Below are 23,627 nucleotides of genomic sequence, written 5' to 3' on the forward strand. Positions count from 1 at the left end.
TTTTGTTATTTCTGTTTCTTTTGAGATCTGTACTTATTAAAATAGGAGAATGTGAAGGAATTCCTCTGAAGACTGAGATGCATCTGGCAAGCTCTAAAAATAACCTCAGCTTTCCAAGGAGACAGCACAAAAAGTCTTGGATCTGCTGAAGAAAGATGAGCAGGCATCTTTCTAGCTGAATCCTAGCTGAATTTTTAGCTGAAGTTTTGTATCGGATGAGACCATTAGCTGTTCTCTTTGATAGAGGCTGTCAATTCCTGCTCTTGCTGTTTCTGTAGCAGCAACTTCAGTGTTGAAGACTGTTTCTGGAGATTGTTGAGGTCTGCAATATAAATGAAGTAGGCACCGCAAAGCAAAGCCAGAACAGTTAAAGGAATGTGATAACGAAATCCATGCGTGTGCTTGTGAGCAGGAGTGGCCAGGAGGCTCAGATACTCAAAATATTCAGCCTCTGAATTTATGAGGACTTGTCCAACTTTAGCACCCAGAGGGACTCCCCTGTTGCTATGATTTGATTGCCCATACATTCAGATTGAGTATACACCACCTGTTAACATACAGAACAAAACACTTCCACCAAGAGCATTTGGTAAATAAATGACTTGGAAAATATTATTAAGCTCAAAACCAACATTTTACCATGTTTGATTTGCCACCAGATGCTTTGGGACCTGAAGAGATAGGAGAAAAAAAAAAGAAAAGAAAAAAAAAGTCAAACAGTGGCAATGAGAATAAAATAGAGGGAAAAGGCAATTTTTGTTGTGAAATTATAGACAAACGGACGCAAGGCTCTTATTCTACCCTGGACTATGTTACATACAGTAAACCCAGCCTGTTCAGTCACTGAGTTGGCACCTCTGCCAGTCTTTGCCACGTACCTTATAAAGAATATCATGCCTCATTCAAATAGCAAAGAATATATTAAAGTGAAACTGTTCATTGTAGCGCACTGCCCCACATGCTGGGACAGGGTGATGTACAGATAAGAGGCAGTCTCTCCTTTTGAAGACAGCTAATAAGCCTTCAAAGATTGTTTCTTGCTGGGATGACGGATGCCATAAGAGCAGCTGATGTAATGAAGTAGGTGAGACTTTCATCTTTTTGTCCCATTTCTCAAGTTGAGGAGGAGGGACTGTTAGTGTAAACAAGCAGGAACATTCCTCCTAGATAGCTTGAGTTTAGCAACTGTGTGGCACTTTCAGTCTTCAGACTTCCTTTATTTAACTGATGAACATTTGCAGGTTCCTTTTGATAGTAACAGGTGTGTGGGGAAAGTTGAGTAAGAAAGGTCAGTAATGTGCCAAAGACCATGGTTAGAAGTGAGCAATGACCGCTGAAAAGAGACAGGAAGATATTTTTTTGAAGCCAGCTGTCTTCCCAGATCACACTGGCACATTTTCACCTCAAACTGAGTTCCCAGTGGACTCGAAAATGCCATCTCAGGCCAGAGAAGACCTTGGGGAAGGCCATCATACGTGGTCCAACCATTCTCCTGGAGGCTGGAAAGAGAGGGGGTGCTCTGTAACCTCTACACTTCTAGCACAAGGGCACTCTGCCTTCTCCTGGGAAGTGGTGTTACTTTTTAAGCTGATAGTTCTCTTACTGCTGTCCTCAGTGCTGTCACCTGGTGGTACTGGACAAGTGGGCCAAAGAAGGCTGCCCAGTGGCACGTGTTTCATAGCCAGCTCAGCTGGCTGGGGACACCAGCACTAGTTAAGCTGATATTTTATTCTCTTGTGATATTTTCCTTCTCTTTTTATTACATTTGAACTGAGCTTTATTCCAAATCAAACTGGTGAGTAGATAAGACCTCCTGCAAACACATGACAGCAAAGTGAATGCGGTAAACAAACCCAGGCTACACTGAAACACAGAACGTGCCTGGGGTCCCTGCTGTTTTCCAAGTCATAGTGTACCACACTCAGCGTCGTGGTCCCCAAGACAGATGATGCTAAGAAAGCCAATTTCTTCAGGTACACAAGTTTTAAAGTTATCTAGTGACTTGGGAAGGAGAGATTTTTTTTTTCCTTTTTGCTTTAAAGTGAGTGCACTATGAGGTTATATGACTAGTTGGAATCAATGCAGGTTCTTAATGATGCATGAAATGAAATATTGCTGTCCGGTGCACAGTGACTGTTCGGTGTTCTGCTTTATGATAGATACATCCCGTGCTGATCTGACAGGGGAGGAACGCCCCACACAGCAGCTGCAAGCTCTGCCCCGCACCCCGCTCCGCGCTTGGTGTCAGATGGGTTGCTGTCGTCGGCCGCAGCACACTCTTCTCTAGGCTAATGGAGCTGGCAGCCAGTGAAGTTGCTTTAGCCAAGAGGCAAATAGAAAGCATTTTCCATGTCATGGTTCTTGCTTTGGGGGGAAAAAAAAATCATCGACCTTATGGAATTTCTTAATAGCTACATATTTTATCTGGGACCTGTGCAGCCTGGGCCTGGATTATTTGTACATGGAACTACAGCTTTTTGCCCTTTAATAGCTGCAGAAACATTACTAGTTGAAGCTGAATGCAGACGGATTAAAGCACTGCTTGGTCGGGGCCAGTGCATTTGTAGTTCAAATGCTTGCTGAGTTTCTGAAAGTTTTTTCTGTCAGAAGGAAGCAGCAGCATGGAAGGGGTTGAGTTACTACTTACAGAAGATGGAAGGCACATACTTACTTATGAGAGACATATCCTGGAGCAAAGAGCAGGGAAACAGCCTCTGAGTGAATACAAGCTGTCTGTAGGTTTCTGTTGTTTTAAAAACATGTGATGCTCTGTTTGAAATAGTTCCTTCCCTTTCACAAACTGCCAAAAAGGTAACCTGCTGCAGGGCTTCTTACCCAAGCAAAATGACCAGCAAAGGTAAAGCAAAGAGGAATAGGACTGTAGAGCAATAGTGACTACATAGCTGCCTTTCCAAAGGGAAAATGTCCTTCTGGAATTGTGCCCACAAGAGGCATTACACTGAACAGTTTGTTCTGCTTTAGTTGTGCTTGTTTTCTTATGCAGACAAGTGGCATCATCTTTGTCGCTCTTGCAGAGGTGACATTGGTATGAGAGAGAAGAATTAGGGAAAAAATAAATGACAAGGGTATAGGCTTCCCTTCAGTAGAGCCCATCTCCTGTGTATTTTACCCCTCCTTAAAGGGTGGACACAAGGGACAGGGAGACAAGGTTTTAGAGACCCAGTACCAAAAACAGCCCTCTGTTTGATACAGGCTGCTGCCACATTTTAGATTTGTAACCTAAGAAGCCACATGGCTCTGAAACACTGCAGGCAAATCCTAAAATGAAGGTCAGTTCAGGCAGAGAAGTGATTGCCCTTTTACCCGTGGCATAATGGGGCAGACTGGGGTCACTGCAGCAGATATCTCTAGCCCGTCCGTTTTCACGCTGATGTCAGAGGCACCAGCTGATTTACAACACCTGCAGCCAGGCAGGATTGGTTCAGTGCTGGAATGAGTACACGTGGGAAAAGCAGTGGTGTGGGGCACTGGCAGCTGCTGCCTTCTACACCGTCTTTCCCAGCTTGGACTGCTTCATCTTATAAACCCTTTGAACAGTACATAATGCAGCAGCATGTATTTGTGGTGCCTTTCATATTCAATAGTATACACACATTTCCATATTTCTTCTCTTTCTGTTGATAAATAATCTGGATGCTCCTTATCCAGGTACAAAGGACAGAGTGAGTTCCATGCTGTGCCTCAGCTTTTCTCCACAACAGCTCTGTCCAAAATAAAAATTTAGCCACAGAAACGACACCAAGAGCTGCTTGTCCAGTATTCCCTCTGTGATTACGCTGAGGAGGAGAAAAGGAGGGGCAGCAAAAACAAGCAGTATGAAAACACGACTAAATAGTAGGAGAGAATAAACCTCTTTACACCAAGACAAGTGGAGAAAGTCAGAAGAGTAGCTGTTAGTGAACTGCAATTTGTTCTTTCCTATCCTTTGCCCAGGGAAGACTGTAGTATTACCATGGTACTCTCCAATGTTTCAGCCTCTGCACTAATTCTCCATGCCTTTCTCCCTCCCCCCATCAACTTCTCCTACACACCAGACATAAGCTTTATCTTCATCTTTTAAAGCAGCTTGAATTGCCATTTCAGACCCTCCAGATTTATGGTTAAAATTAAAGTTTTGGCAAGCTTCTGTCACCACATTGCCCATTACTGTGGTACAATATAATGTAATTAATGTTTTTATGTTTAAGGAAGAAGAGGCACATATGTTCCTCAGCTGCTGATGAACAGATTTATAGGTAACACATCTGAGTCAGTGCCCATGTTTAGACATTACCCTGACAGATCACTAATCATTTTCTAAAAGCTGTGCACCACTGCCCCGCTTCCCTAGATCTGCAAGCAGGACTGCACTGGGATACCGTAGTGAGATGATAGATTTCAGGTGACACAAGGGGAGGAAGCAAAACATCAGTAAATGTTTCAGCATATCTATCTCTTCATAAGCAGATGTTCTAGCTTAACACGTACCATTAACCCGGAGTACAGTGTGTGCTTTCTTAAAGAGAAATCCAGCCTGCTCAGGGTAGGCAGCTTGGAAAGGCTCCCTTGCCAGCCTGCGTTCTGTCCCCAGAAACTTGAGCCAGAAACTTATTCAAGCAAAACCCTCTCCATGAAAGAGTGGAAGCTGTCTTGCCCTCAGCTTCTCAGGAAGTGTCAGCTTATGGCTTACATGGCCCTGATCCATCTCTTCCTCCCATTCCTGTTTTGATTACACAAAAGAAAGAAAGAACAGAGGACGTACCCATCCCTCCTGCTGCCTCAGGAGGTCGTTCCAGGTGTCTGCCAGAGCACTGTCCTGTATCTTTGCTATGAGACAGAGGTTTGCGTGTCTGTCACAGCTTTCTGAGCATCCCTGCACACCTGTGCTAAGTTGGCCACGATGCATCCCGGGGCTGGGTGGCCATGGCCAGCTGCTGGTCTCCTCCCGGCCGGGCTCTCCCTTGCCTCTCAGCAGGACAGGGGAGAGAGTAAGGTGGAGATGCTGGTCAGGATAAAGGCAGGAAGGTCACTTACAAATTACCATCTGAAGCAACAAAGACTCAAGAAATTAAAGAATTAATTTCTTGTCAGTTAAAAACAAAGCAGAAACAACAAAAACACGTTTCTTCTAACCCTCCTTCTCCCCAGGCTCAGCCTCATGCCTTCCCTCCTGACCTTACCTCCCCTGCCCGAGCAGGGCTGGACATGGGGCTGTGCCTGCACCTCCCGGCTGCTCCTTGCGCTGCTCCCCCATGGGCCTGCTCAGCCTGCAGGGGAATCTCTGTGCCTGGAGCCCCTCCTGCCCTGCCCCGGCTGACATCTGTGTCCCCTTGGCACCGAGGGGCTCTGCGGGGCCTGGAGCAGGCTGGGACCAGCAGCGGGCAGCCTCGGGCCTCCTCACACAGGCCCCGCCATGGACACTGCACCCCAAGGCACACAGTAGGACCAGTACAATGCTGCATTGCTAATGTGAAACAGGCTTGCAACTAAATCCCGATGGATGATTGCAACTGCAGAGTGCAGCTAAGAAATAAGCTCTGGCTACCATTGAAGCTACGGCTTGTGTGCACCTTCTGCTGTCTTACCAGGTCATAGTCTGTGAGGAACTTACTAGAAATATACTGATGGCTTTCCTGGTCAGTGAACTAAATATGTAAGATAAAATTTTCAGAAAAATAAATAAATAATAATAATAAATAAATAAATAAATATATTAAGACATTTAAGTGAGGGAAGCAAAGCTCTTGCAGCAGAGAAAGATCTGGGGCTTGTCTCCTTTGTACGTCAGTCAAGTTTCCCTTTGTTGCCTTTTATTATTATTATTATTGTGGTTTTTATGTGTGGTGTTTCTGTGGACTCCAAAAAGGGAAATCAGTGACGTGGGAACTTTCTTTCCTTTGCAACACTCTCTTCAGGTCCTTTAGCCTAAAGCCTTTATCTCTGTCACCATTCCATGATTCTATGGTGGGGAAGCATGCTGTGGTAAAAGGGCATCAGCCCACTGTCCTTCAAAGCACACTGCACCGCTTCATTCAAGAGGTGCAAGTCCTAGGTCTGTTTGAGGGATTTAAGTAGCTTAAAAACATCAGTAAGTCTTCTACGCATACAGCTAGGGGCTGCTTATACATTTTGGTGAGTCAGCCTCTACTTCCAAACACAGGCTGCCTTTCAGAGCCCAATGCATTCAATCTTCTGACTACTGACTTAATGGCATTAAGGAAAAATAACACAGTTCAAGAAAATCTTTGCACAGAGCAGATTTGTTAACCTATACTAAAGCCCATTCTGGGCACTCTCATTCAGAACTAAAGTGGCTTTAATTCAAGTTGGTGTTTGAGTTAAATCTAAATTAAATTTGAATTTAAATCATTAAATCTGTGCAGGGATTTAGTGTGGTTTACATAATCAATTTTAAGTTCATACCCTTCATTAATTTGGATGACTATCATTCAGTCTTTGCTTACTTAAAAATAGTTCTAATGCATTTATTAATATTATAATAGTCAAACTGGGTTATTCGTGTAGGAACAAGGAGTTTGAGCTTTCTTTGAAGTTCCACAAAATGAGAGCATATTGCTTAAGAAATTAATTTTGTTCTCATGTATGTTAAGGGCAGAGAGGGCTTTTAATTCCACTTAAGGAGCTTCTGTGTCATGGCAGCCAGTGAAGCCCAAGGAGCACCCACATGGCCACGCAGCCGCCCTTTCTGAAGAGGGGCAGCATCTGCTCTGGTTCAGGGCTATGTCCTGCCTGCACCCTGTTCACTCTTGCCCTCTCCCTGCTTTAGTCCTGGAAGTGTCCCCAAGCTGGCGTTGTGTCGTGAAGACTGTGTTCAGTAGGCGGTGGTAGGTCTGCAAAGCCTCCTCAGCAAATGTGCTCCCTCAGCCCTACACAGGCAGGCATAAGCACGGCTCCAGCCCATCTGCTAACCCACCTCTGTGTTATCCCCTTCTGGAGGCAGGGACCAAACTCAGTGGTGTACAGCAAGGCTGGGGCAAGCGACACAACTCCTACCTCCTGAAGCGAAGTGCTAGACTCCAGGAAGGGGGTTATGTGGGGGCTTTGGATCCCTCTCTGCCTCAGAGATGGAAGAGCTTTTGAAAAACACAGCCTTTGGTGTAGAAGTCCCTACTTTCTTCCCTTCTCCATGAAATGCCAGACATGTTTGATTTAAATCCCACCTGTCACTAGATTTGAGAGGAATGCGTAGTGGATTCATTTTACAATATCAGAACCAGCTGCTCACAAAAAATAGCTTTCACTCTCCCAAGGTCTACTAATCATTTCAGGAGACAAGCATAGAAGAGGATATCTCAGCTGACACTGGAGAGCACAAATGTTGACACAAATATGAATCTGAATTTTCTGACAGTAGTTGATTGTGTTGCTTTAGAAGGTTTAACAGACATGCCACTCAGCCGACAAGACCCTGTTTAATGCTTCACTTTAAGTATTTGTATGATCTTTGGGGTTGTCAGTTCTGGGAATTACAGTTCTTTGAGAGCAGTTTCGGCAATCTCCGTGTATGTTACACAGGGAAGAGTACAATATCTGTTTCTTTTTCAGGCTGGCCTGCTGGTAATCTGCAATCCCATGGCATCTGCTTTCAAGGGCGGTCAGTAAATCTTTTTAATTCTTTTTCCTGCTTTATAATAATGGCTAGTTTTTGTTGGTACCAAGTGCTCGTTACACCAACCAGGTGTGTGCAAAAGCAGCAGTTGTGTTACATGTGGATGTGTCCCATCTCTGTGCTCTGGAACTGCATCTGATTGCTCGCTCTTACTTCAGAGTCTCAGACCGAAAATCCCCTATTAACCTGTTTTGTACAGATTTTAATTTTTAGTGGATCAGGGAAATCCAGTTTCAAACAGTTCAAACAACATTTGAATATTTTTCAATATAGTCTTTTCTCTTTTGTTCAACAAAACATACTTGGCATGAATTCATAGTCGTAGGACTCCTGGAAGCATATTTTGGGGCAAACAATATTCAGATGAAGGAGTAGCTTGTTTCTAACAGAAGTAAACTGCTATGTTACACTTGTTAGGATGCATTTGTATGCTGTTTGCTTCTGGGGATCTGAAATTTCATGGGAATGCAGTGAGAATGATTAAAAATTAAACTTTGTAACTGCTTTATATGTTTGGCATTAATATCATCTTTCATTGTTTTCTAATAGTGATAATTAGGTGTTGCATTACTCTAGGGTAAGCCTTGTAGCACCCCTGGGAAGGCTTTTATGCACAATATAAATACTACTGTGCACATAAAACTAAATTTTGTTGAGAAACATCCTCCGTTGGCTTTGCTTTCTTAATGTTTGCTTTCACCCTTTTCCTCCAGACCCAGAAGATTCTTTTAGAATTTCCCTTCATCAGCTTCTTTTTATTCCTTCTCCACCTGAGCTGCCATTTATCTCAGACCTTTCATTCTGCACCAGTGTCATCCTCACCACATGGGTGGACTTAACCAAGCAGTTAATGCTATTACAGTGCTGGATCCTCCTGTACTGGGCTGTTAGTGCACATCAGCATCAGCAGGGACGGGAGTCTGACAAGCACGTGGGAACTGTCACATAGGGACCAATGTCTGTTGGTCTGTAACTGATATGCTCTCAGTGTCCTGTTAGAATAAATGACTGTAGAGGCAATCTCTCCCCACAGTAAATCTAACAGCAGACATTTGAAGTGCCTAATGGTAAGAACTACGAAAACTGAATTCAGCCTGATTCAGGGGCAGGCTGGGCCATCTCTGCGTTGACCAGCACCTTCCGCCCTGAGGAGTCCTCATGGTCACTGGTGCTCTTTAGCGGGGACAAAGAAATAGCAGTCTGGCTGTATGTAATAATAATAAAAGTAATCATAATAAAAGTAGTCATAATAATATAACAATAATAAAAGATAGGCCAGTATTAATGGAGGTAGGCACATTTTCAGCATTTCTGGGCATCGAGATTTTCTCAACCTAACTTCCAGTTTCCAGTTTAAAATTCCTGGCTGCTCCATGATAATCTGATTTCTTCACAGGTATCTACACAGAGACAGTCTATAAAATGTCCCAAAGTAAGTGAATATTCAGTTCTTCCCCTGCCTAGAGTTATAGACATCGGAAAGTTAAATAGATAAGTTAAATACTTAGTGAAGCTGGGAGAAATTCAGTAAGAATAGTGCTGTCATATATGCCTATTTTAGCAATTCTTAGTCATGATTCCTGGATGTTTTAAAGTAGGCCGTGCCTTCCTACTTTCAGGGCTTACAAGACTAAAAAATTCTCTCTAGACAAAACTTGGTGCAGTAGTGATGTACAATAAAGAGGCACCCTGGAGCTCCAGGTATGTAGCTGATCTAAAGGCCTTGACAACAGGGATACTAATTCTAACTTTCCACAATAGGAAAATAGAGAAAGTGATAATAAATTTAAAGCTACAGGTAGTAACTGTCTGAAAATGGATTGTAAAAGTGAGTCTTCAGTATTAAAAACCCTCTTAAAAAAATAAAAAATAAAAAAGGAAAGAAAATAAAAGAAAAAAATAGATTGCTGAATGTTATTTGTTTAGTATTATTATTGTAGCTGTTATTGTGGTGATCGGCATGAAAGCCTGGAGATGAGTGACCACCTGCTGCTTGTGTTGCTGTTCAATTTGCAAACAGTCAAGTACCATTTGGTTTGTGCCAGCTTGCTGCATTACTTAGCCATAAAAGATATTGTGTAACCTAACAGCAGCTTTTTAACTAAAAATAGGTGTTCTGCTTACATCCAGTAGAAAAGTGGTATTTAGTGATTACAATACAAGGTATTCAGATTCTTTCAGCTGCTTCAAGCTGAAAGAACAGCTTCCTCAGCTACAACAACTGGAGCAAAGCTCCTTAGAGAAAAATTTAGTAACACTAGCAAGCTTGGAGACAAGACAATCGGAGAGATTTACTGCTGCCGTAACACTGAAGATGGCCTGTGTGACTGTGGGCAAGCCTTTGGATGAGGTTTTGGAAAGGCCGAGCACTTAAAACTCCCCCTGAAGTTCCTGCAGGCCCAGGGTCTGTGTGCTTAGGAAAATCTGGCCCTTAATCTTCAGCATTTCTCTCTGAAACCAGATGAGGGTAAAAGGATCTTTTGTATTGACTTCAGAGAGTCAGACCAGGCCCTCACTTACAGGGTCCAGTATGAATTCATAGGGTTTTATTTTTTCTGTCATGACAGGTCACCTGTCATTGAGAGAGGACTGTGAGTGCACCTACCTGTACAAGGAAGAGTTGTCTTGTGTTTAGAGAAACTGAGTCAGAGTTCTTGGGAGCTGCTGTTGTATCACACTGTGACTTCTGGCAGGAAAATTCACCTTAGTTTTTCAGTTAACCTGCCTGTAATACTTCTACCACACAAGCATGGTGATAGTTAATTGTTATTTATAAAGTGCTTAGGGATTGCTGGAGATAAAACCCTCTAGAAATTAAAACCACGGTCATTTGCAGCAGCCAGATAGCAGAAGAAATCAGTAGCTGGGCAGACAGACTAGCTGTTCAGATCCCTGTTGCCGCTGCTTGGGCACGGAATGTGTTAAACTGCAGCATGCAGAGATGTTTCTTATTCATTAACACCCTTATTGCATGATGAAAGGGAAGGCAAACTCTGCGACCATTTTGCTGATGTTAAGGATTTCATACACATAATAAATTATACGTGAACATCGTTGCCATGCATCCATCCCAGAATTCAGCCCCTCAGGGACTCAATCATGCTGTTCTCCTGTAGCTAGGAATATCAATGCACCGAAACAATGAGCTAAATCTACACGTATCTCATCAGTGGATGTTATGAAGATAACATAAAAGGGGAGTGAAGGAATGTGGACCTCGCTCCCTACCTGATCGGGGGAGAAGGTTACTGACCTCATCATCTAATGTAATAAACACCATCCAGGTAGGGAGCTATCACAGAGCCCCGAGCAATATGAAGCCCCACGGAATGAGATACAGCACAGTACATGCAACTTTCATAAAGATTTCTGTGTGGGTAGCTTTTGTTTTTGATAGGAAGAAAGGAGGAGGCTGTGTGCCCACTGATGAAATATGGGCCGGCGGCACCGAGCCTTTTCTCACAGCACCCTCGTGTGCTCTCAGCAGAAAATGCTCCGTGTCACTGGGGGAATGCTGTGTCTTTCTGCAACACTGTAACTTGTTGAAAGAACTCATTTAAATTAAATAGGACAGCCAGTACATATTAATTAAGTATCAATTGATTCTTTAAAGAGTACTTATTGAGGGTTCTCAAGTTGGGAAGGGATAAATCTGGCTGTCATGTAATTAATTCAGAATGACACAGGCAGCAAATGCATATTACATGTTTTTCCTCCGAATATTAACTTGTAAAGAATGTTTACATATCCAATTAACATTTAACAAGATAACCTTATATTACGTTAATTAGCTATCTGCTAATTAAAAACGTACCAAAATTAATATAGACATTAGGCAAGTCAACTGTATAACTGCTTACGCACAAGGGAAAATCAACACAAAATATTTGGAAAAGCTCTTTGAGGCAAAATATGTGAGGATCTCTCCCCGTTATCTCCCTGACACTGTTTCAGGATACTGGTATCTAGCCAAAGTAAACAAGAATCAGTGGGGTTTACTTTTTCTTACATACACGTATAATGATTTGCTCTCTGGGGCCACATCTCATCCCAGTATTGTTGGTCTCCATGGTTTGGGAGCCTTACAGAATTAGATTGGATGCTTTTCTTTGGTTTTGGTCTTAAATGTGGTGGATCAGAAAAGAAAAAAAAAAAGCAGGGGGGGAGGGAAGAGAGGGATTTAGAGAGCTATCTGACCATGTGAAAGATACCCTCCTTGCAGACTAATAAAATTACGCCTCGGTGCACAGTGAGAGGAGATTTTGGGTGGTTGCCTCTGTCCCTGTGTTTTGAAAGGACAGAAACATTCTTGCCTATTCAAATAAGACATTAAACAGCACAAGTGCAGTTTCCAGCCAGCACGTGGATGTGAATATTTGTCTTTGTGGACAATTCAATGTACTGTAAACATCTAGGAAAGCGTCTTGCTCCCATGAGTTTAACAGTTCACTCAATTATGTCTGCCTCATGTGTTTTATTTCTGAGTGTATGTGCATATGGATCTGTGTGTATGTACATATATACACACACGCACCTGTGAGTCTTGTTAAATGATTACTCTTCTTCCCAACTGTAGTACTGATTAAAGTACTTTAAGATAAAGTTGATCTTTTTGATACCATTGACAAGGCATTTACATTGAAACATTACAATATTCAGTTTTCATCTGAGTTTAATCATAATATAAAATATATGGATATAATTTAATCACTTTAAGATTTTTAAGACCTATGTAGTTCAAAACCTGATAAGCAATAATAGAAGTAAAGAAGAGCTAAAGTGAAACACAGGGAGCATTAAAATTATAGAAGAAAAAAAAAAGAAAGATAAAATAAACAGCGAGATGTAACAGTGAAGGGGAGTGGAGGAGGATGCCACAGAAAGTGCGTAGGAAAGAGACTGGTGTGGGAACAGGGAAGGCGGTGGAAGGTATGTGCTAAATTACTGGAAAAAGCTGAAAATAGGAAGTGATTCTGTGGGGGTTAGGAGCAATCAGCAGGAAGGCAAGGAGGGCATGGGAGGGAAAGACACGTCATGTTCTTGTAGTGGAACTGCCTGTGCTAATACCCCTTCTAAGCCTTGCAGCCCACCCCTTGTAAATGAGATGTTTTCAGAAGCCTGAGAAGAATCAGGCTGAGATGACAGCCTATGTGGTCAAAAAAAAAGGCTGGATATAGTCCATGTCCCCTCTCTGCCTCCTGTGGCTCTCTGAATCTCCCAAGAAGGCACAGTCCTCTCAAGCTTTTTCAGTGTACCTAGATATAGGAACTATGAAAAACTTCAAGAGAGAAGAAAATGCAGAAAGGAAGTCTCTGAAAGAAGCACAGGCTGGCCTGTGTGCACATGGTGACCTTTGAGCAAATAGTTCACTTAATAGCAAGACACTTTGCTCTGAAAAACACGGGACCCTCTCCACTATGTGGAATGCAGTACATGGAAATAAAACTGACAGAAACCATCTAATCTCAGCTACAGCAGCGATATAGTGAGCTTAAGAGGAAGCAAATGTCTGGAGAGAACAAGAGGACTACAGACTGGGGGGGGAGGAGGGCATAAGAAGCACTGAGTTTCCAGAGAAATAAAACAATGCAAGCGTGGAAGCAGTTGAAGCAAGTATTGATTCTGTGTGTGCAGCTGAACATGACATATACAGATAAAAAAGCAAATATATATTTACAGGGACAAGACAGAAGATGCTGATGTCAGGAGTTCTTCCTGAAAAACGGTGGAAGCTGTTCCAACGAGCTGTGAGTCAGCAAAGAAAGGGACCGTCACGAAAAGGTGTTTGGTGTGTGGTTGTTAACTTCTGGTGGGACTTCTTTGGAGTGAAGAAGGGGAAAGTCAAGCTGGGCACCAAGCATCATCAACTAGCTGTTTCCTATCAGTAGAGCAGGTTTTCTAGAAATTTGAAGCAGAGCCCCCACGAAACCATAAGAAATGCAGTAAATCATCCTCATCGGGTTATGATGAGCGATGACCTGAGTCTGCAGAGAGGCAACACCGCAGCTCACTTCTGGTTAAGTACAGTGTGGTTGGAGGTACGGTATGATGTATCTCAGGGCAGACAAGGAGTCACAGTGATTCAGATCCAGAGCCAAAAGCATTTGCTCCAAATGCCTTGACAGAAACAGAAAGGGGACAGATAGAAGAGGAGGTTTTGGCTGTGGTGTCTGGAACAGAACAGTTCTGTGACTGGCTTTTGGCACCAAGTGGGTGTGCTGGCTGATCACAAGCTGTTAGAAAGTGTGATGAAGAAACAAATGCTCAGTGCTTCCATACAACTACAGACAGAAGCACTTTCATGTAAGGTAAAGGCATAATTTGGGAGATCCATTCCTGAAGGCAGACTTGAGTGGAAAGGATATCCTCATCCCATGGAAAGGAAGGAGTTATTGGTTGTTTGGATGTCTGAGACAAGCATGACAGTGGACATGAGAGACTTCTAGCCAGAAGGAAACCATTTTTCACTTCTCTTACAGAGGCACAGGAAAAGACACCGAGTAGGCCTTCATCTTTCTAATGACAGCGTTTCTAATGAAACGCTGATTTTGGAACTGTAAGGACCGAATGCATTACATCGATGAAGTGCACAGGAATTCTAAGTTACACTCCACACAACTTGTGATTGTTATCTAGGACTGTTCCCTAGTTTGTGATTCTAGAATACAAGGCTCTTAAGAGGAAAAACGTTTTTTTGGAAGAAGGGTTTAAATGAGTAACTTAATCTGAGGCCTCTTCAGTAACCTTAGAAGGCTTTTACCAGCTTCTGGGAAGACTAGTTTTGTCCTTCACCAGATGTCCTGCAAAATTCAGCTTTTAACTGTGTGTGTGACATGCTTCTTGAGGACCTTTGGTAGTACACCATTGCTCAGTGATCAGTAAGACATTCTTTACTAGCAACACATCTAATAGGTTTTGTGTCTCTAAAAGACTGCTTCAAAACCATGGAAACCATTGTACATTACCATTCAGATTCTAAATCCCTGCAACCTTTGGAGAGTTCAAACACCTAATTGGGAAACAGCAATCAAGTAACAGGCATCTATGTTGCTCAATTCTGTTCCCAGATCTGGGATAGAAATACTGGTTTACATGTAAAAGAAACTGTCAGATAACTGGGAATGGGGGACAATGTGAGATTTTGGAGAGCTTCTGATTCTTTTATTCTGGCTTGAGACTGGTTTGAGACTTGTGACCAGCTTAGAAAACCTCAGTACAGCCTCTGAACTACTGGTATCTTTCTTAGGGGTGTTCTGCCTCTCTGTTTTGGGGTGAAGGGTGGTCTGGGGTTTTTTGGGGGGATGTTAGTATTCAGATAATTTCAGGCAGTGAGCTGAAGGTAATAATTGTCATTTATTAGGCCTTTTTTTTTTTTTTTTTTTTTTTTGCTTTAATCCTGCCAGTCTGTTACCGTATGTTACTTATTTGAGTTTTGCAGTCTCTCTGGGTACCATTTTCCACATCTGAACAAGAGACATAATGATAGCTACCTTACAGGTGAATCATGAAGAATAGTTATGTTCATGGTTGTAAAATACTTTCAAGACACTGAGTGTCTTGGCTTAGCTTATAAAACCATTTGCTATTATTAGATGTTCTCATTTCTAGAGATATTCACGAATATTTTAAAACAAAGTAGGTGAGCTGCTGTTCACCCTTAAAAGATTATGTATGTACATAAACTGCTTGATTCCTCAGTTCTTAGCTCTATCCATGGTCTTATATTCCTACCAATCACAAAAATTGCACACTGAAGGATTTTAAATTGTATCTCTGCTTGGGGGGGGATTAAAGGACCCTGGAAACAAGAGGGCAGGACGGCAAATGGAAGGAGATGAATAATAACACCATTCACTTCTAACACAAAAGCATTTCTTACCTCTCAGGTGTTTAAAACTTAGAGCAATTGGGAGGAGTCCGTTGTATGGGATTTTTAAGTGTTGATTTTAAACAAAATTGTGTAAACAGAAGCAATCTAAGATTGCAGGTTAAATTATGTGCATTTTTCCTTAGAACTTACGGTAAATATATGATCTCTTACACCTCCACACAGAGCAGGATGACTCCTATTTGGAAGCATGATAGCTGTAGTCCCAGAGGAGACAATAGTTATTTGCTATTTATTGTTACAGACGGCTGCATTACCAGAGGGATTTAAGGACATTTAGCACAACACATGCACTCTGTAACTGAGTGAACATGCCCTTTTGCAGACACATCTTCCCCTCTGAGTGCCGCCTGGAGCACTGAAACTTTCAGGCATTGCCTTCTCTGCGATTGCCGACACCTGTTCTATGGGAGCAGATAATTCTAGAGGCCTGTCATTTCCTTCTCCAGCTGCCATCTCACCTTCCAGTCTCCGAAGGGCCCTGTCACCCTTAATCACAGTTTTCCTTGTGATGGAAACCACGGGTTAAGAACCAGACAGGTTCCAGACTTGCCCACAGCAGAATTGTTTTCAATTTATTCATTGGGAAAAAGATGGGGGGAAAACAGGAAGACGGGGTAAAAATGCAGACACAGTAAAATAGACAGCTACAGGAAAAGCAAATGAGCATGAATGATGCTCCTGTTGGATTTTTTTCCTCTTAAATTCCTTTCCCCATGTGGAGAAAGCATACATGTACTAGTACTCCAGGCAAAGATCAAGGTGTCATAAGGTTTGGGCTGGATCAGGTTCGTGCTGTAAAACTGAAGAATGGATTTTCTTGCAAAGCTCTCCAAACCTACCTGCATACATGTAGGTCCACTCAGGTCAACAACATCAAAACTCTGATTTCCCTTTCCTTTTTATTCTTTAGGAACTTCTTCAGCCAGACTTTAAGGCACTGGCCATAACTAAAACCTTTTCTCCTATTTAGGTTATCTACATTTAAAAAATAAAATAAAGAGCAGTGGACAGTGCTAGGCAGTGCTGGACAGCCTTTTCCAAATGCATCCTTAAGGGTAAATCCTTAGAAATTCTGGCTGGGCTGTGGTGAAACCTTTTGTGAAATCTTGCCCTCAGAAGTGAGCCTTGGAATCTAAATCAGGATTTAATCTAAGGTACAGATATTGGGACAGTTACATGTCACTGAGAAGACGTAATAAGAACAGATTTTGTAGAGACTAGTGCCAACGTGATAAAGAATTCCTTCAAACTTCAGCGTGAGGGCTAGACTTGGGCAGAAGTTACATTAATCATTTTTCAGGTTCACTGTTTTGGCATCACAGCTCAAATGCTTTACTGATTGAATCCAGCATTCAGTGAAGGACTCTGCACAAACAGACTCACCTGATTGCTGCTCAAAGTCATACTCGGTCCAAGTCTGCTCAGGATTCAGACCTCAGTCACTGTATCCCATGCTATGCTTTGTAATGGGAGATGAATACCATTTTCAGTGTCTAACCATACATGAAAGGCTGGGCAGGTAGGGTATGGAGCGATACTCTTTTTTGAATGTAGTCACTCCATACAATTGTTCTCTGCTGGCACTAAATAAAAATGAACGGCATGTTCTGGAGTGCTGTATGCTTAATGTCATGAAAACTGTAAGAAACATCCTGCACCCCTACCACAAGATTATGTCCATATTCTGAATCTACAACAAGCTGGAAGAGGACTTGGTAAAGACTCCTGTTACCTTCAGTGGTCTTTGGGTCTGAGGTAACTAAGTGATGTAGTGTAAATAGATCAGGATTTGGAGGAAGGTTTAACTATGCACCATCTATTTTATAGCGCCTTTAAACCAATATTTACAATAGCTAGCATCAAGTGATTCACTACTTAAAATGCTTCCAAACACACTATTGACAAAGCTACAATTTGCTTTCAATCTCCACACTCTGGATGGGTATTTTTGGCCCTGTCTTTTTTTATATATATATTGACATTTAACTTTTTCAGTGCAGAATGTATATTGACGGAGCCATCAAGAGAGCAAACACATTAAACCTAAAACAACAAGCAAAAGCTCTAAATAATACAAAGCTGGACCTACAAGCATGTATGCTGAAGAGCTTTAGATAGCTGGATCTGCAAATAGATCCTCAGGCTTCCATTTGGGCTCATGTGGTAAATAAAATAAAAGCAAATCTTGCAATTAATGAGACAACAGTTGATGGTGGCGGGTCAGAGCCAGGCTTGGCTTCCCTGGTTCCAGTCCTTCTGCAGTGTGGTATTTGCAAGGAAACAGGATCTGCTCAGAGCTGCCTGGCTAAAAAGTGCACTCACAGAGCATCCACTACATCTTTTTGTCTGGTAAAAACGGGTGTTTCTGGTTTAGATGGTAATTCTCTGCTTGGGGCAGGGACCTGCAGACAATCAGGCTCAGGGGCCTATGGGCACCAGGACACCACTACACAGCCGTGCTGACTCCCCAGGGCCCCACCTGCTCTGCCGAGGCTTCTGCCTGAGAGGAGAACCCGGCCTGTCGTTTTGGTTAGATTTCTTTCATCTGTTATTTGTAGGAGAGAAAACAGCCGCAGGTCAAATATACTTAGGGCAGTACAGCAGCAGGCAGTGTCTTGACCAACACGTGCTACCACAAAGCAGAGACCCAGGCACCTGAAACAACACATCCCTTAGCAGCCCAGGAGTAACACACAAACCCGAGAACAAAAGTTGCAGGCAAAGGTAATATTATTTTCTCTCAGAGTCTGAAGAAGGATGGATATTTGCAGTCTTCTGCCTTCATTTCTGGACTTTGATTCACTTCTGTGTCCCTTCACTTCTTCACTCAGCTCAGCAATCTTGAGGCAACTATTTTGATCGCCAAGCTGTGTATATTTTCTCTTTTATAAATCATCCCTGCCTCTGTAGGATGCAGTGTTACAGCCCAGTCATTTGCTTCAGGAAAGGGTTTCCTTCCCTCTGGCAGTATGATCTCTTCTCCTCTCATGTTTGTGGATCTGGGCTTATGAAATAAACATTGCTTTAGCAACCTCAGAAACAAAACCTCCTTGTTCTTTTGCTGCATGAAGAATTCTGGCCTGATTTTAGGCTTCTCAAAGGATTAAGATCATGGCTGGAGGCCTCAGGATAATTTCTTTTTGGAATTTTCTTCCTTTCTGTGGCAGAGGATCAACGGCAGCACCCCAGTCCAGCACGTAGAGGATTAGCCACTTAACACTGCCAGAGAGATGCAGGAATTTGGGTGTCCGTGCATGTGGTCCCAGCGCAGGGAATGCCAGGCCTCAGCCTTACAAAGTAAGCACCTGATTCCTGCCATCCTTAGCAGGGCACTAGGGAAAACGACAGGAATGCTTTTCTCAGGTTGTACCTCTTCTGTAGACTGAAGGTGTGGGAAAGCCTTTGTGAAGCACCTGTAATCGTGCTCACTCAGGGGAGTAGCATCAGGAAAAACCCAGCACCATGGGACTTGCTGTGGGCCGCAGCAGCACGGCTCCTCCACGCTGAAGCTGGAGTGAGATGAGTAAACCTGGCAGGAGCCTGCTGACGGGGCACCTCAGTGTCACCACCACTCGAAGGGCAGCCCCCTCCTCACAACCCTACAGGGACTGCCTGCCGTGAGGCGAGCTCGTGGGCCAGGGGCAACCAGGCTGGCTGCAGCAGAAGGTTCAGTAAGCACGGCTGCCACTGGCAGGTTGCAAGCACAATATGAAAGCCCATGGATAGGGAACTATTTGCTTTTAATGGGCTGAGTGCTACAGAAGATCCCACACGGGCCCTACTTGCTAAATCGTTTTCTGTTCAGTTTATATCTCTCTTCTAATGTTAATTCCCCTTAAAGTCTTCTCATGTTTTATTTTCAGTTTTATCCTTTAGCCTTTTTCTTTCTGCCTTCTAAAGGAATTGTCTTTGTTGGCTGTTTCATTTCTCTTCCAAATGATTTTGTATGAAACTTTATTGAAAAAAGAATTAAAACTCCCCATTGCAACCTGATGATGTGGCAATTGCTGAAAGGTTGGGAAAAAGTCTTGTGAGGAGCTGGGAATATTTCTGCATTTTCTATGGCTAGGACTAGAAGGAGGAGCTTAGCGTTAGTCTGCTGATGTGGCTTGACAGAGGTGTTCACACAGCTTCTTTGGGAACGTCATGCTTCTAAAATATCATTCAGCTCCCTGGTTGCAGCTGCTTTTTTATACCTAAAAATCATGTCAAGTTCTCAAGCTCTTTATTTCTAAAGTTGCTATGCAATGGTCCATAATTTCCCCTTCACTTGAACGAAAGAAATCTAAGTGGGTATACATGCTGTGGCTTTTACAGTGCTATCTGAGCATCTCGTATCTTTTACTTTCTGTCTTCATGATGCAGAACTCAGGTACCGGGGGTTTTGTTGTTTGTGGCAATTCACCCTCAGAGCCTACAGAGAGCAAGCAGTTCCACGTCCCTGGCTAACAGCCAGTCTCCTCTTTTTACACCTCTAAAGAGCAGAGATGGAGAAAGTCTATTTGCACATGCAAACGAGAAAGCAAAACAGCAACAGGTATGGCCTCCTTTCGGTCCTGGGGGGAAAAAAAAAAAAAAAAAAAAAAAAAAAAAAAATTGCTCTTGACTTCAGTCAGCTCCATCCCTTGGTTTGTAGGATATTTTCTTCCCTTGATTGAAAATGCAGAGAGACTCCCTGAGTCCTGCAAGCTGCTCTTATTAACGAGGCTCTTTTCAGTCTTCTCAATGGAACAACAGTGACGTGCAGTGGCTGCTCAGGGAAAGCACAGCACTACAGCACTAGAGAAGTTAACGGCAAAATTACATCTGGGCATATAGCTGTTGGGTGGCCATGTCGTGATAGCAGTTAATCAATGAGTTTGGTGAAATTCCCAGTTATGATGATGTGCACTGCAGAATGCTTTTCAAGCATTAATTTATATCGTATCTTCATTTCTCATGTAGCAGTGCTATTTACAGGGTAATCACATTTTAACCTAATTTCCAAATTAGTTGAAAATATTTGTATTGACTTGCAGTGCTTGTGCAGGTTGTAGCTGACAGCGCAGGCTGAAATCTCTGCATATAATGAAAGAAAATGTGATGAAAATTATTCAATCTCTAAATGAGCTATTGAGGAGGTTTAGTTAAATCATTTATTCAACCTGAGGCAGTTGAATAGGAACGCTGCCATTGGAGGTGGTGAAGTACAGAAATGGCTATCAGTTAGTCTGAGGTCACAGAATTAATTAGTGGCTAAGTAAGATTTTGGGGGTGGCATTTGTCATTTTGGGGGGACATGCTGCTTTCCACAAGCCTCCAGTGTTGTATTATTGCCATGTTGTCTAAATTCCAAAGGAACTAGGAGTTACAAGGGGATTTGCTGTGTGAGCAGCTTGCTCTCCGTGGGATTATTTTCTGAACTCTTTGGGGCAGCCGTTCCCACAGGCAAACCCAAGACACTGGGGTTAATCACAGGGTTAGCTGGTCTTTGAAAAGACGAAGGCTTACCTGTATTGAATTCAATTCTTCTCCCAAATGGGCGAGTACACGGTTCATCAGGCTTCTTGGAAATAAAATGGCAGAGAGGCAGCTTCAGAAAGAGCGGGTGTGGGAGTTACTGCTCCAATAAAGAATGGAGAAGTGCTGGGGGAAGGATTGATGAGCTCTAGACCGTGTGTAGGAGGAGGCCCTTGAAGTTAGAGAGGGACATTTGAATTATAAGACAGCCATCCAGTTGTTATGGTGACAGAGCTGTACCGCCAGGGTCCTGCTGCCAGGGAGACGAAAGGACTTCAGTGAAGAGCAGAGCAGGACAGGGAGCCCCGGGCAGACTCCGAAGGTTAGATTTGTGCTCAGGAGGGGCTTGGGAGCGGTGCTTGATTTTTCTTTTGGTTAGCTGTACTGGACACAGTAACTGGTGTAACAGCCACCTGGCTAACTACCCCAAACAAATCCTAGTTTCAAGAAGCAATCGTGTCTTTGTACACTCATGTGGCAAGCAAGTGTTCACAACAGTAGGACAATAAAGACATCACGCTGTGCCTTTTTTGTTAATCAGCCCATTCAGAAAAGCCGTTGCTCCTCAGCTGCTTTATTGACACCAAGTGCTGCTAACAGGTTCATCTGTGGCAAGCCACAGAAGGCAGGCAGAGCAGTTCCCTGTAAGACATGGGCAGTGGTGGTGGTTCTCCTACTCATTACCTCAGTGACAGCCAGTTCAACCCCTCTGCTACTGCATGCCTCCAGACCAGCGTGTGATTGGGGGCTGACTGATGTGAGTTGTTTTTTTTATATTGTGCCTTGTTCAGCAAAAATCAACTCACAGTTATGAGTTCTGCCACCTGGGTGTTTGCATAAATTCCAGTGGCAACCTAAGCAATGAATGCCGGGACGTGAGGTGGTCCTGTAGGTACGGTTTGAATCTAGAAGAGAGGCTTGTGAACGTCTTAATTTGTGTTCGCTGAGAGCACCCTGAGGCGCTTTCTTCCTTCCTTTGTTTTCATGAAATACTGCATTATTTGTGAGTTTGAGAAGGAAAATTTTTATGCTGCATGCTGTATTGAAACAATTTCTTTTTTGTCTCTTCATTGAATGAAACAGGCCTAGTCCTCTCAGTTCCATCTTACAGAGAAATATTCCATTTTATCAGAAGTACTGAGGACCAAATCAAGGTCCTGTCACATGGGATGTCACGGACAGGAAGTTTCCACGTCTGCTGGCTCCAGCTGTTGCCTCACCTGTAATGTATTGCCTTTCTAAACAGAAAGGCAGGTAGCTCAGAAGACTTGTTATTGCAAGTCCAGCAAAGTTTGTTGTTTCTGTGGATTCTTGCCTGACAGTTATAAAATTATTTTTGTGTGTTTTCTTGCATAATTAAATGCTTCACTGCATAATACTAGTCAAGTGGGAGCTGTGGCAATAAAAGGTTTATGATGCCAAAGGGCTTTCACAGTGGTGATGCAGCCAACTCCAACAGGCTGTAGAAAAGAGACTCCTCCACAGTGCAGTTCGATTCAGTTTCTCTGTATGCTGCAGGCATTACAGGCAACGTTAGCTTATAAATATTTGAGGAGCCCAGGTTGGATGGAGAAATATGCCAGCTCCTCCAGCAGCCAGATGCGTTGTCCAGAAGCATCAGCCATTAGCAAGTGCTGTTCGGCTATTGGCAGACAAATCCATTTCGACACCTAGGGAGCACTACACTGGGAGAGTCCCAGCCTTCCATGACAAGTGTTTGCCTTGTCCCTGGCAAAAATGAAAACAGTAAAATAATGAGCCAAAAGCTCTTCAGGGAGCTGCCTGCCATCCTTCCAACCCCAAGCAAGGAGTCTTCCAGCTAGCTTTGAAATGAGTGGTAGAAGCAAATTCCCGCAAGGACTAAGACGCTGCTTTTAAACACTTCACTGTTCATCAGCTCTGGTCAGCTCCAGATTAAACCCATTAACTTAAACCACCATGGGAATAGGATCAGGCTGTAGAGGTGGTGTGCTGAAATAAATGCATTTTAATTCTCAAGACTGTTGTGAGATGACTTGAGAATATAAATACAGCTGTGACAGCTTGGCTGATACACACAGATACACTGATACTCATTAACTGATGAAAACTTGTGTGTTTACAGTCTCATATTCCCTCTTCTCTGATGGTTTTACAAGTAGCAGCTTCAGCGCCTTGTCCTCACTGGTGATAGCACCTGAAAGCTTCCTGTAAGATCAGATAGATATTTTTTCTTAGGTGATAGATTGGGAAACTAGGTTGCATGTCACAGGAGATTTCAGTCTGTCAATGCTGCTTCAGTTTCAGTGTGGTGTGACATTGCATTTCTCTTCCTTTCCATTGAGTACCTGAGTCCATATAACCTGCAGACCGCTAGCTAACTGCTTTCCATGGAGGAGCCATCCCAAAATAGTGTTCATCCCACATATAAGTCTACCAACCTGATCCTGCACCACTGTTAAGAACAGGAGATGTTCTGCCTTTGTACTTTGGCCTGGAAAAGTTACAGATGTTTCCAAGTAGTCTACGAGGATATACGTTCGTAGATCAGGAGTGGACAATGCCACCACAGTCCCCAAGAAAGGAAGATCTGATCTAATCTAATAGAGGTGGGAAGTTAGAATTCAT

General features: G+C 43.0%; 1 long non-coding RNA gene across 1 annotated transcript in view; it reads left to right on the plus strand.

Annotated features, from left to right (window-relative positions):
• Nucleotides 1-23,627, plus strand: part of LOC137864860 (uncharacterized) — a 45,504-nt gene that overhangs the window by 16,807 nt on the left and 5,070 nt on the right. Inside the window, exon 2 of the long non-coding RNA XR_011101660.1 lies at nt 7,567-7,615. This is a non-coding gene — a long non-coding RNA (uncharacterized lncRNA). The remainder of the gene's footprint in view (nt 1-7,566; nt 7,616-23,627) is intronic.

Source organism: Anas acuta, chromosome 15, assembly GCF_963932015.1.
Source record: "Anas acuta chromosome 15, bAnaAcu1.1, whole genome shotgun sequence".
NCBI classification, from domain to species: domain Eukaryota; kingdom Metazoa; phylum Chordata; class Aves; order Anseriformes; family Anatidae; genus Anas; species Anas acuta.